This window comes from Calonectris borealis, chromosome W (genome assembly GCF_964195595.1).
Source record: "Calonectris borealis chromosome W, bCalBor7.hap1.2, whole genome shotgun sequence".
Lineage (NCBI taxonomy): Eukaryota > Metazoa > Chordata > Aves > Procellariiformes > Procellariidae > Calonectris > Calonectris borealis.
In genome coordinates this window covers 29,885,911-29,900,030 of record NC_134351.1, presented here as the reverse complement: position 1 = coordinate 29,900,030, position 14,120 = coordinate 29,885,911, and positions in this window count along the sequence as shown.

Sequence of the window (14,120 nt, the reverse complement as noted above, 5' to 3'; positions counted from 1 at the left end):
TGCTAATTTTAAGAGGATTGATTCTGCTTCCTCACTACTTATCTCATGCTGGCTCTTAGCCCTTGTGAGGCCATGTGTTGAGCCAGATAAAGGAACTGATCCATCTGAAAGTGGTTTGTGTGTGTGCCTGCAGAGGCATGCATTTATGTTGGATTAAAGTGACTATGCAATTATGGCCTGAGTAACTGTGGCTCCTGGCCCAGTTGTCTGTAGAAGGCTGGCTGGGGATGTTAGAGCCACTGGACAATCAGAAAGAATATATAAAGTCATCTGTTTAGAACCCGTAATGAGAAACAGGGATAGAAGGAGTTTAGTTCCAGGCAAAGGTATGTGAGGCTTTATGTTTCCATTGTTTTTGCCTTTTCTATAAAAGTTGCTCTGAACCATGTTGGAATATATGTGGAGCCCTAGCCTTTAAATGTGCTTTGTTTTTATAGAAGCCAGAGCTAATGCTCAGCTCAGACTGGCAATCATCAAAAAAATGTTCACAATATGGCTGTGTGAATGCAATTGTGTGTGTAAGGGCAGGAATCTAACCATTTAAATTTATCTGTGGGTGTCACAACTAAATCACATCATGGATTATTATCTGGTATTAACCAGCCAAGTGTCTTCTGCTAAATTTGCATTCCAGTGCTTGAATGTCCCAGGTTCAGAATAGTCCAATGTATTGTTCAATCTTTCTGGAGGCTGGTGTGATATAATGAATGTATTACACCCAATCAATGCCATGTTCCTTGTCCCAGGTGCTTATGAGGTTATTTCAGAAATGGGTCCCATTGTCTGTCTCAATTCTTTCTGGGGTACCGTGTCACCACAAAATTTGCCTTTCAAGGCCCAAGATGGTGTTTTGGGTGGTAGCATGATTTACAGGGTATGTTTCCAACCACCCAGTAGTCACTGCCACCATCGTGAGTATGTAGTACTTGCCTTGGCATGTTCGTGGAAGTGGTCCAATATAGTCAATTTGACAGGCCACGCCATATCAAAAACCCAGCCACCGCTCTCTATTCTAGGGACAATTTACTCACGTGGCTCGCTTGATTGCAGCACACGTTTCACATTCATGGGTGACCTGCATGATGGCCTCCATGGTCAGGTCCACCCCATCTGTATGTTGCATCTCTCCCTAGATGTCCCGATGTTTTGTGGGCCCATCGAGCTATGAATAGCTCACCCTTACATTCCCACTCGAGGTACACCTGGCCAGTCCATGATCTCTTCCAGGATTCCTGGGTGTTTGGGGTTGCCCATTCAAGCCCGTTGCATTATCAACGCTACCCACTTACTCCATGTAGTGTCAGTTGCATGATGTGTAGAGGGGACATTTCCTTTGAACATCCAGTGCATCACAGGCAATCGCGGTGCCAAGAGGAGATATACTTCTGTACCAACAACTTCTGAAGCAGCTTGAACCCCCTCATATGCTGCTAGTATCACTTTTTCAGTCGGGGTATAGTGGGCTTCCGATCCTCGATACTCTGGGGCTCCAAAACCCTAGAGGTCGACCTCAAGTCTCTCCAGGTGCTTTCTGCCAGAGGCTCCAGGTGAGACCATGCTCCCTGGCTGCAGTATAGAGTACATTTTGCATAGCTGGTCCTGTATGGACAGGCCCAAGGGCCACCACATGAGCTATCTCCTGTTTGATCCGCTCAAAAGCTTGCTGTTGAGACGGAAGGGCCCCATTCACAATAGTTCTTTCGGGTTACTCGATAGAGAGGGCTCACAAGCTGACTATAACCTGGAATATGCATTCTCCAGAATCCCACAAGGCCTAGGAAAGCTTGTGCTTCTTTCTTGTTAGCTGGTGGGGACATAGTTGCTATCTTATTGATCACATCCATGGGGACATGACAACATCCGTCCTGCCATTTTACTCCCAAGAACTGGATCTCCTGTGCAGATCCTTTGACCTTGCTTTGTTTTATGGCAAAAACAGCTTTCAGGAGAATCGGAATTATTCTTTATTCCTTCTCAAGCACTTTTTCTGCTTTGTTGCCCCACACGATGATGTCATCGATGTATTGTAGATGTTCAGGTGCATCACCCTGTTCCAGTGCAGTTTGAATTAGTCCATGACAAATGGTTGGACTGTGCTTCCACCCCTGGGGCAGTCGATTCCAGGTGTACTGGACACCCCTCCAAGTGAAAGCACACTGTGGCCTGCACTCTGCTGCCAAAGAGATCGAGAAAAAGGCATTGGCAATAACTGTAGCATACCACTTGGCTGCCGTTGACTCTAGTTCCATCATGTCCAGTATGGCAGCACTCAGCAGTGGCGTGACTTTGTTCAGGCCACAGTAGTCCACTGTTAACCTCCACCTCCGTCAGGCTTTTGCACTGGCCATATGGGACTATTAAAGGGTGAGTGAGTCTTGCTGATCACTCCTTGGCTCTCCAATTGATGAATCAGTTCAGATGGGGACTAGGGAGTCTTGGTTGGTGCAATATTGCCACCGGTGCACTGTCCTGGTAGCAGTCAGCACCTGCTGTTCTTTGACTCACAGCAAACCCACAGGAGAGGGATCTTCCAAGAGGCTGGGCAAGGTAGATAGCTGTTTAATCTTCTCTGTATTCACAGTGGCTACACCAAAAGCTAATTGGTACCCTCTTGGGTCCCTGAAGTACCTTCTTTTGAGATAGTCATTGCCAAGGATAGAAGGGGCCTCCAGGCTGGTCACAATGGGGTGCTTTTTCCACTTGTCCCCTGCTAAGTTCACCTCAGTCTCCAATAAAAACAACAGTTGGGATCCCGTTGTCACTCCAGAAATTAAGATGGGTTCCGTGCCCTTATACCCTGTCGTGGTTTAACCTGGCAGGCAGCCAAATACCACGCAGCCGCTCACTCACTCCCCCCGCCCCCCGCAGTGGGATGGGGAGAGAATCGGAAGGGTAAGAGTGAGAAAAACTCGTGGGTTGAGATAAAGACAGTTTAATAGAACAGGGAAAAAAAGGGAAAATAATGATAATAAATAATGATAGAATATACAAAATGAGTGATGCACAATGCAATTGCTCACCACCCGCGCTGACCGATAACCAAGTAGCGATCGGTACTTCCTGGATCACGCCTACCGTTCATATACTGAGCATGACGTCACATGGTATGGAATACCCCATTAGCCAGCTGGGCTGGCTGTCCTGATTATGTTCCCTCCCATCTTGTGTACCTAGCTCAGTCAGTAGGCATGGGAGCTGTCCTTGGACTAGGAGGGCACTTAGCAACAACTGAAAACATCAGTGTGTTATCAACATTCTCCTCATACTAAATCCAAAACACAGCACTAGGAAGAAATTTAACCCTATCCCAGCTGAAACCAGGACATACCCTGATGGCATTAGCATACAATTTGCACCAGTGTCTACCAAAGCTTTATACTTCTGTGGATCTGATATGTCAGGCCTTCGAATCCACACAGTCCAGTAAATCCGATCATCCCTTTCCTCCTCCTGGCTGAAGGCAGGGACCCTCTATTCCTGGTGAAGTATTCACTCTCTGACCCTTGCAGTGCCAGAGCAGAAGTCCCCTCACCAGAATCAAGGGAGGTGATCTCAGTTCTTCTTCTACATCTGGGGGATAGCTGATTGCCTTCTTGTGACTCAACAGCAACTAAGCTGACAGCCTTCTTGGGTGGTCCCTTCTTAGAAGGTCTCTTCCCCCTCAGTTTGCATACATGGGCTTCCAGCTTAAAGGTGTGCTCACCATCCCACTTCCTCATGTCCTCCCCCTGGTCACGCAGGAAGAACCAGACTGCGCCACACAGCATGCGCCTGGGGCTCCCTTTCTCTCTGACCAGGGCAGGAGGGGACTGGCTCCATGGGGCACCTGACAACCGAGGCGCTGGCCTGTGGGGATGAGGAGGGACAGAGATTTTCTTTAAAATTTTGGAGCTAGGAAGATGCTCTCTCCACAGTTGGTGTATCTGCATCTGGGCAATACATTGTTGCCAAGCTGTTAGAATATGACGCTGGGGCATTTTAGACCACCTTACTCCACATGGCCTGTATGCACAGGACGTCATCTGGATCTTTGGAGACCTGGTTGTCATCCAGGTCACTGCAGATGCCTTCTTCAGCAGTAGTCCGCTTTCCTTGGTAATTAGCAAGATCTTCCTTGAATGGATATCTTACCCTCACACTTGATGGGAGCCATTTGCAGAGACTGCAAATTGCTGCCTCTTTTCCAACTCCTCTGTCAATTCCCCGATTTCTAGCAAGGGATCCCAGCTGTTGGCTTCCTTACCTTCCAGTTGCTGACTATTGGCCCCGCTATCCCAGCACTGGAGCAGCCAGGCAGCACGTGGCTGGCATCTGTAATCTTTCCGCGGATGTCTCAAAGTTCTTTTGAGGTCAGGGACTGGGTAGTTTCTGCCTCTTGGGTGATTTCTCTCGCTTCTTCCTCCCATTTCTTTGCTGAAAGACTGGCTTCCTGATCACATCCTTCCTCTTCCTCCCTGACTAATCAATGATATGGACCCGTTGACCTCCTTGTCCACTGTTTCTTTTTCACTACTGGGGCAATTACTGTAGTTCTTGTTGTTTGGGTCCCTAGCTTAACCATGGTGTCCTCAGATGCGGTTTGGTCCCTATCTCAATTATCGTGTTCTTAGATGTAGTTTGTATCCCAGTCTCAATCATGGCATTCTCACAGGTAGTTTGGGTCCCTGCCTTAACCACAGTCCTCTGATAGTACTGAACTGTGGCTTGGTAGGCACAGGCCAAGCCCCAGTACAGTGCTAGAAGCTGCTGGTTTTCATTGGGGTAGGCAAGGCACCCTTCTGTCAGGTGGCATGTCAATCTACCAGGGTTACTTGCCTGTTCAGGCATAAAATCCCAGGCTTTGGGAGGTGATAACTGCCCTAGGCACCTGCCCAAATCCTTCCACACACCCTGCTGCCCAGGGACCGGCCGCCTCAGGGCACATTTCAGTATTGCCTCACCCAGAAGTTGTCTTCTCTTACACCAGGATGACACCACATTCCACAAATCCAACAATAAGCTGTGGAGAAGAATTGTGGAGTTGGGAGTTTCGGCCAAGATAAGACAAGAATTCGGCCTGTGCGCTGAGAACTAGCAGACGCGCACATACGCCTGAGATAAGACCTGAACACCTGGCTTAGTTGTCTCCTCTGTAAGGAAACTGAAAACATCAAGAGAATTATGTAACTGGTTAACCGTGAGAATAAGTGGATCTGAGAGCAGTCGTGTGGATCTTTGCCAAAAGGAAGGGAGACTGTTTTTCTTAGTTAATAAGGGATATGAGTCAGGTGATGATTGGGGGAGACAGCGGGACCTCCCCGTTATGGTAGAGGATATATTCTCCTGTATTGTAACAATAAATGATTCTGCGCATGCTTATGTGAGAGTCCGTGCAATCATACACCACAAATGGCACCCAACGTGGGGCATGATTGAAAAAAAAAAAGACGACGACCTGAAGAAGGTCTTGAAGAAAGGAAATAGAAATATCCAGTGGTGTACCCCTGTTGAGCTGGATGGAGGATAAACGGAGGATCAACATATCGAGCTCGATTCATCACCGGTCGCAGGACGATTCAGGTGAGCAGCCGCGGGGAAGTTATACGAACTTTATACATTAGTCATGGGGCAGTCGGCATCTCAGTCACAGAAGCTTCAACTTGAAATATTTCAACATATTTTAAAGGGACAAGGTTTTAAGGTCGCTCCAATAGAATTGGTGAGACTCCTTGCGTGGGTCCGGGATCACTGCCCTTGGTTCCCTTCTGTAGGAACGGCCGGGTGTTATGATTTAAAGCAATGGCAAAAAGTGGGTGAGGAATTACAGACTAAACAGATTTTGCAACTAGAAGTTCCAGAGGGAATATTGATTACCTGGCGAGTTGTGTATACGGCTCTGCAAAAGTTACGGCCTGCCAAACAGGTGTTGCAAAATGTGACTGATCCAGCAATACCGGGGGGTGAATCAAAAGATGGGGAAGATTCGTTTGAACTGTTGGCTCCTGATGAAACTGTAATGCCTCACGCGGAGCCCCCGCCTCTGAAGGATGATTCGGAGCCAGACGATCCCTTTGACACGGGCTCGATAGACCCCGAACGAGAGCCTGATTTATACCCTCCACTCACGCCAGTTAAAGCAATGGCTGCATCCGCTCCAACGGCGGATGAAATTTTACAGCGACAGAGACAAAAGACACTTTCTCGGCTGTCCGTCATGAAACCACCACCATTTGCGCCTCCCCCCCCGAGGAGATCCACTGCAGGGATCCGCGCACCCCCCCCACATATCAGCCTTTAGGTACGGTAGCGCCAAGGCTGTCCTTTGATGAGTGTCGTACGGAGGCATTAAAAAAGGGGGATGTAACGCTTCTCCAGGCAATGCCTGTAATTTATTGACCTGGCAGAGCGCCAGAGTATGCTCATTTACCATATGAGGTGATTAAGGAGGTGCGCAAATCGATAAAGGAGTACGGGTCACAGGCTTCATTTACTATAAACTTATTGCAAGCAATAGGGGAATCGTATACGATGACTCCTTTAGATTGGAAATCAATACTACGCCTTGTTTTGTCAGCGGTGCAGTATTCTGTGTGGTTTTTTGAGTATCGTGACCTTGTTCTTGCGAAGATAATGAACAATTTGGACAATTTGCAACTACCCTATGGGCGAGATGAAATGTTAGGTGAAAGGAATTGGGCGTCACCTGCTGCACAAGCCACCTTGCCCCGTGAACTGCTTACACAGGCGGCTGATTTGGCTATGAAAGCATTAAGGTGAGTGCCGGATTCTGGCAAGCCGGAATCATCATTTGCTACGATCTGGCAAGGGGCGCAAGAACCCTATGTGCAATCTTTAGATCGATTACAAACTGCTATACAACGTCAAATAGAGTCTCCTGAAGCTGCCGAGTTGTTGCTTTTTCAGCTTGCAATTGAGAATGCTAATTCTGATTGTAGAAAAGCCATAGACCCCGTTCGGAATCGGGCAAAGACTTTAACTGATTTGATCAGAGCTTGTCAAAATGTGGGGTCAGAACAGTTTAAAGCGGAGATATTAGCAGCGGCGTTGGCTCAACAACTAACGGTGGCTCGAGCGGCGACTAAGTGTTTTGTATGTGGCCAGGAAGGTCATATTAAAAAAGATTGCCCCAGAGCAAGACGAGGAACAAAGGGCCAAATTAAAGGTCCCGCTCAGCTGTGTCCTCATTGTCAGAAGGGATATCACTGGGGTAACCAATGTCGATCCAAATTTGATAAGGATGGTAACCTGCTCCCGGGACTGATGCAGGGAAACGGGAGGAGGGGCGCAAGGTCCGGCGCCCTGAGAACCTTCAACAGGACCCCGATTTCAGGGCCGGTGGCTCAAGCCTCAACCTGGGCGGTGAATTCGCACGAAGTAAATGTGAACAATTGCCAACCGTCCATGCCCTTAAGCCAGCTACGTTCGGAAGCGCCGGGTTGGATCTGGCCACCAGCCAATCAACAGTAATACGAGATCAATCTGTTAACATACTCCCCACCGGAGTGTATGGTCCTTTACCAGCAGGGTTTTGTGCCTTATTGATAGGACGTTCCTCAACCTCCAAGGCAGGACTTTTTGTTCTTCCTGGGGTGATTGATACTGATTATACTGGGGAAATTAAAATTATGGCTTGGACTCCTACTCCTCCGTGTACTGTTCCCGCGGGGGAGCGCATTGCTCAGCTAATTTTGTTACCTAATGTTCAAAGGGAGAAGGGAGATCCTATATCAGGCCAGCAGAGGGGGTCAGCAGGATTTGGAAGCACAGGTTTGCCTCAAATATTCTGGACTCAAAAGATAACTACGGGTCAGCCTATGTTGATGTGTAAAGTAAATGGCCGTGCTTTTACTGGACTGGTGGATACAGGGGCGGATGTCTCGATAATTCAGAGATCTGAATGGCCCTCTGATTGGCCAGTAGTACAAGTTTTTGCTGCCGTTACTGGAGTTGGTGGTACCCAAATACCATGGCAGAGCTTGCATTCTTTACTGGTGGAAGGTCCGGAAAATAAACATGCCATGCTGAAACCCTATGTTTTAAATGTCCCATGTACCCTATGGGGACGTGATCTGTTGCAACAATGGAATGTAGCACTTACGACACATTTTTAATGAAGGCCACTGAAGTACAGCCGCGCCTGAAACTGACTTGGCTTACAGACAAGCCAGTGTGGGTTGATCAGTGGACTTTGAAAGGTGAGCGGCTAGAAAAAGCTTGGGAATTAGTACAGGAGCAATTACAATTAGGACACACAGTGCCATCCACCAGTCCTTGGAACACGCCTATTTTTGTCATACCTAAAAAATCAGGGAAATGGAGATTGTTACAGGATTTGCGAGCTATTAATGCCGTTATGGTATCCATGGGGGCCTTACAGCCCGGGACCCCAAATCCTACCATGATCCCTGATGATTGGCATTTAAAAGTTACTGATCTCAGAGACTGCTTTTTTACAATTTATCTACACCCAGAGGATTGTATTCGGTTTGCCTTTTCTGTTCCTACAATTAGCAATGATCGACCTATGCAACGGTTCCATTGGGTTGTTTTACCTCAAGGCATGAAGAATAGTCCTACCATTTGTCAAATAGTGGTGGGAGAGGCACTTTTGTCAATTCGTCAACGGTATAAAAATATTGTATTGTATCATTATATGGATGATATCTTGTTGGCAGCTGAGACAGAATCATATCTTTCTCAAATCTTTGAGTGTTTGTCCACAGAATTACATCAATATGGATTTCAGATAGCAGCGGAGAAGGTACAGTCAGTTTCTCCTTGGAAATACCTAGGCTGGAAACTGCGGCTTGCTACTACTATAAGTACTCTGAACGATCTACAGAAGTTGTTGGGCACAATCAATTGGGTGCGACCTCTATTGGGAATTACCACCCATGAACTGTCACCCTTGTTCTCGTTGCTGAAAGGGGATCCTGATTTGGCATCCCCCAGATCTCTTTCGGAACCAGGCCAAGAAGCATTGCAACAGGTAATGGATAAAATTAATGATACCTTCGCACATCGAATCCGGCTATCGTTGCCAGTTCGATTGTTCCTTATTTACCACTCTTTTCAACCGTTTGCCTTACTGGGACAATGGGATGCTAGGGTACAAACTGAAAAAGATGCCTTACGCATTCTGGAACGGCTGTTTTTGACTCACTCCTTTAGTAAGACATTGACCACTGCAATTGAAATGATCTCTCGTTTGATATCACAAGGTCGACTACGATGTCAACAATTGACAGGTCGAGATCCAGATGTTATGCATTTGCCTTTCACAGGAGATGAATTTTGGACATTATTACAAAACAGCCTGAGTTTTCAGATTGCAATGGCAGATTACGTTAATTCCATAGAACACAACTTACCACGCCATCGACTTTTGAATTCCTTACAGTCTCTACCACTACAGCCACGCATACTATTAAGTTCTGTGCCTATTCCACAGGTGCAAACTGTTTTCATTGATGGATCTGGAAAAACAGGTAAAGCTGTGGTGTGGAAGATGCCGGGAGGACGGAAAACGTCTGAAGACCAAGTGGAGGAGGCAGATCAGGCCCCCTGGTCTTCGGATGTTACTTGTCTACCTGGATCTACGCAGGTAGTTGAATTAGCAGCTGCTGTTCGCGCTTTTGAATTGTTTTCTCAAATACCACTTAATATAGTGGCAGACTCAGCTTATGTCACAGGCATAGTACAGCGCATAGAGACTGCATTTATTCGAGAAGTAGATAATAAGCAACTATTTTCTTTGCTAATACAGTTAGCACAGCTGCTGCATGTTAGACAACTTCCGTATTTTATTATGCATATCTGATCTCATACTAATTTACCAGGACCGCTCATTTCCGGTAATGCTGCTGCGGATGCACTCACTCTGATGGCAGTCCTACCTCACTGTTTGGAACAAGCAAAATTATCCCATGAATTTTTTCATCAGAATGCTTGCTCCTTATGGAAGCAGTTTTCTCTTACAGCTGAACAGGCCCAGGACATCGTTCGTGCTTGCCCGGATTGTCAGCAGCTCACGCCAATGCCAGTAGTATCTGCTGTGAATCCCAGGGGACTGACTTCCAATGAACTATGGCAGATGGATGTTACTCATGTTTCCTCCTTTGGTCATTTGCGCTTTGTTCATGTGTCTGTTGATACCTTTTCTGGGTTTTTGGTCACAACGGCTCATACGGGTGAACGTGCTCATGATGTTATCAAACATCTTCTTCGATGCTTTGTGGTATTGGGGGTCCCCCGTAAACTCAAAACAGATAATGGACCTGCCTATGTCTCTAAATGGTTGTTATTATTCCTACAGGCATGGGGCGTGTATCATGTTACAGGTATTCCGCATTCCCCAACAGGTCAAGCAATTGTGGAACGTGCTCACTCTTCCTTAAAGCTGATTCCTGAAAAACAAAAAAGGGGGAATCCGCTGGGAACTACGCCTCAGGAGATGTTAGATAAAGACACTTATGTATTAAATTTTTTAAATTTGTCAGGGTCAAAGCAGCAATGTCATTCGGCTGCTGACCGGCATTTTCGAACAGGAGAGGTTACTGAAGTGTATCCGAAGGTATTTTATAAACACTTAGAATCTGGTCTATGGAAAGGTCCGGTTCCCTTGCTTACCTGGGGATGGGGATACACTTGTGTTTCTCTTCCTACAGGCCCATATTGGGTCCCTGCGAAAAATGTCAAGCCAGCGCAAGTGTTGGCAGATGGCCCAGAAAAAGGACCCGAGGAAAAACAACGAGAGGATGCTGCTCCTACGACGGTTCGGTAATGCAATCAGGTCAACATTAGTAATGTGGTCTACAGTGCTGTTTTCTGTTCAATCTTGTCCCATGATAATGCTATGGGGAATTGGCACTACCTTGATGTTTCAACCTGTGGAAGCTCACGTTTATTTGGCACATGTGGTGGACCCTCCTTTCTTCCGACCTTTGACATGGTGGGACGCGTCATTGCCGATTAGCAATAGTGATACTTTATGGTCAGGTGGCATTTGGATTCCCCCATCTCTAGATGGGAAAAATGATACACATTATGCTAATGACACAATGTTTGTTTCTCATTTTCCTCCATTATGTCTTACCGTAGAGTATTGTGTGATCGTTGAAACACAGCAACACTTAGTAGCAGTGTCACATGGAAAACGGGCAAACCTTACAATGGTCACCATTCCTGGGTTGGCATCGAAAAATACTATTGATAATGATATGTTAATTGGTGACTTTGTTCCTGATTTTCCGCAATGCATTCTGCACAAACTCTCATCGATCACACAATTTGGCTGGAAGCCATGCTTGGGAGAACGGCCTCGAGAGCAAAATTTAACCGTTGGTCGTATTATAGATTGGGGCCCTTATGGGTCATTTTGGGATCCATCTTTGAATCAATCTGTTTTGCCTTTTCAGAAAGCCAATCATTCAATAGTCTGGCACAATGGTGTGTCCGCAGGACCCATCCTGCAGATGGAGTATAATGGTTCATTTTCTCCTCCACAACCGAATGTATGGCATTTAGCTTTGCCCTTTTTTACGAGGCAACTATCTCAAGTATGGATTGTCAATAAAACACAAGCTAATCTGAGTATAATACATGAAATTAATGTGACGGTATGTACTACTCATCCTTATCTTTTTGCTATGACTTCGCGTGTAAACATTACTCGATGTAATCACTCCTTTTGTATTCAGCTTTATTCTCCTTCTTTTAGAAGTTGTATATCTAAACAGGATTTTAATGAAACTGCTTATATTTTTCCCCTTCGACGTCGGGCAGAACTATGGATACCAGTTAATTTAACCAGACAGTGGGAAGGGGAGGATGGTTTGGGTAGATTTGTTAGAATTCTAGTAGAAGATATAGATAAGTCTAAGAAAAGAGCAAAACAATTCTTAGGTTGGTTAATTTTTGCAATTATTTCTGCTGTTATTATTTTAGCAAGTGCCACTGCAGCTATCGCTTCCTTAACACAATCTGTAAAAACTGCACATGAGGTAAGTGAGGCATTAACCAATGTTACTAAAGAATTCCAAATTCAAGAGAAAGTTGATGAGGAGGTATTATCTCGGCTACAAGCCCTAGAGGCTACTGTGATGTGGTTGGGGGATCGGCAGGAAGCATTAAAAACGAGAGTTAGTCTGCAGTGTGATTGAGAACATGTACACAAATCTTTATGTGTAACCCCCTTACCATGGAATTCATCACAACATGATTGGACTTTTATTAAGCAACATTTGATGGGAGCATTCGATTTGTCATTGCAGCGAAATATTCAATCCTTACACGATCAGCTGCAGGATTAGATTCACAGATTACAGGAATTGACTAGCCAAAGTGTGTTTGACAGGTTACAGCAAGACTTGTCTTGGATAAATCCAAAAAATTGTTTTAATGGCCTCAATCTACGCACGTGGGTGTTTATTGGCATAGGGGCAGGAATGTTTATTTTGTTCCTAGTGTTCCTGCAGGTCCTTCGGTCTACGATTCGCAACGTGCGCAAAATAGAAGCTCGCGTCATGGTGACGCTACTTACCAATGGGGTGGTGATAAACAAAAAAGGGGGAGATGTGGAGAAGAATTGTGGAGTTGGGAGTTTCGGCCAAGATAAGACAGGAATTCGGCCTGTGCGCTGAGAACTAGCAGACGCGCACATACGCCTGAGATAAGACCTGAACACCTGGCTTAGCTGTCTCCTCTGTAAGGAAACTGAAAACATCAAGAGAATCACGTAACTGGTTAACCGTGAGAATAAGCGGATCTGAGAGCAGTCGTGTGGATCTTTGCCAAAAGGAAGGGAGACTGTTTTTCTTAGTTAATAAGGGATACGAATCGGGTGATGATTGGGGGAGACAGCGGGACCTCCCCGTTATGGTAAAGGATATATTCTCCTGTATTGTAACAATAAATGATTCTGCGCATGCTTATGTGAGAGTCCGTGCAATCATACACCAAAATAAGCCAACAGTGTGAATTAGTAGTATTAAACAGCTCACATAAGTGTGAACAAGGACCTTGGGAGCCTGCAACAAAACCACCCACATCAATCCCAGATAGGAAGAGGGAGGTGTATTCCCTCATCCTCTCCACAAGACAGCTCCCCCAGCACAGTAAGGGCATCAGTGCCAGGGCCAAGTGCATAGCCATTGTTTGTATTAACATGTTCCCAAGCTCAGCAAAATAAAGAGATAAGCAAACTCCATGACCCACACAGAAGCCTGCTACTGAATTACGACTATAGCTATAGCACACAATTCAAAACTGCTGTTGTCTCATGCCCCATGTTGGGTGCCACAAAGGACTGTGGTGGGTTGACCTTGGCTGGCCACCAGGTGCCCACCAAGTCGCTCTCTCGTTCCCCCTTCTCAACAGGACGGGGGACAAAATAAGATGAAAAAGAACTCGTGGGTCGAGATAAAGGCAGTTTAATAAAGAAAAAGTAAAGGTCGCGCACAGAAGCAAGGGAAAACAAAAAGATTTATTTTCTACTTCCCATCAGCAGGCGATGTCCAGCCACTTCCCAGGAAGTAGGGCCTCAGTACACGTAGCGGTTGCTTCGGAAGACAAATGCCTTAATAATGAATGCCCCCCCCTTCTCCTTTCTCTTAGCTTTTATTGATGAGTGCAACATCATATGGTATGGAATATCTCTTTGATCTGTTTGGGTCAGCTGTCCAGGCTATGTCCCCTCCCAACCTCTTGCCCACCTCCAGCCTACTGGCCTTTTTGGGCAGAGGGAGAGGTTGGAGAGACAGTCTTGATGCTGTGGGAGCACTGCTCAACAGTTGCTAAAACATTGGTATATTATCAACACCGTTCTAGCTACAAATACAAAGCACAGCACTATGAGGGCTGCTATGGAGAAAGTTAACTCCATCCCAGCCAGACCCAATGCAGTACCTCAAGGAGATTTGACTTTAGGTGAAAATAACTGCATTGAGTTTCCATGGCGAGGTTTTTGGTAGCAGGGGGGGCTGCAGGGGGGGCTTCTGTGAGAAGATGCCAGAAGCTTCCCCCCCATGTTGGATGCAGCCGGTTCCAGCCAGCTCCAAGACGGACCTGTCACTGCCCAAAGCTGAGCCAATCAGCAACATTGGTAGCACCTCTGTGAGAAA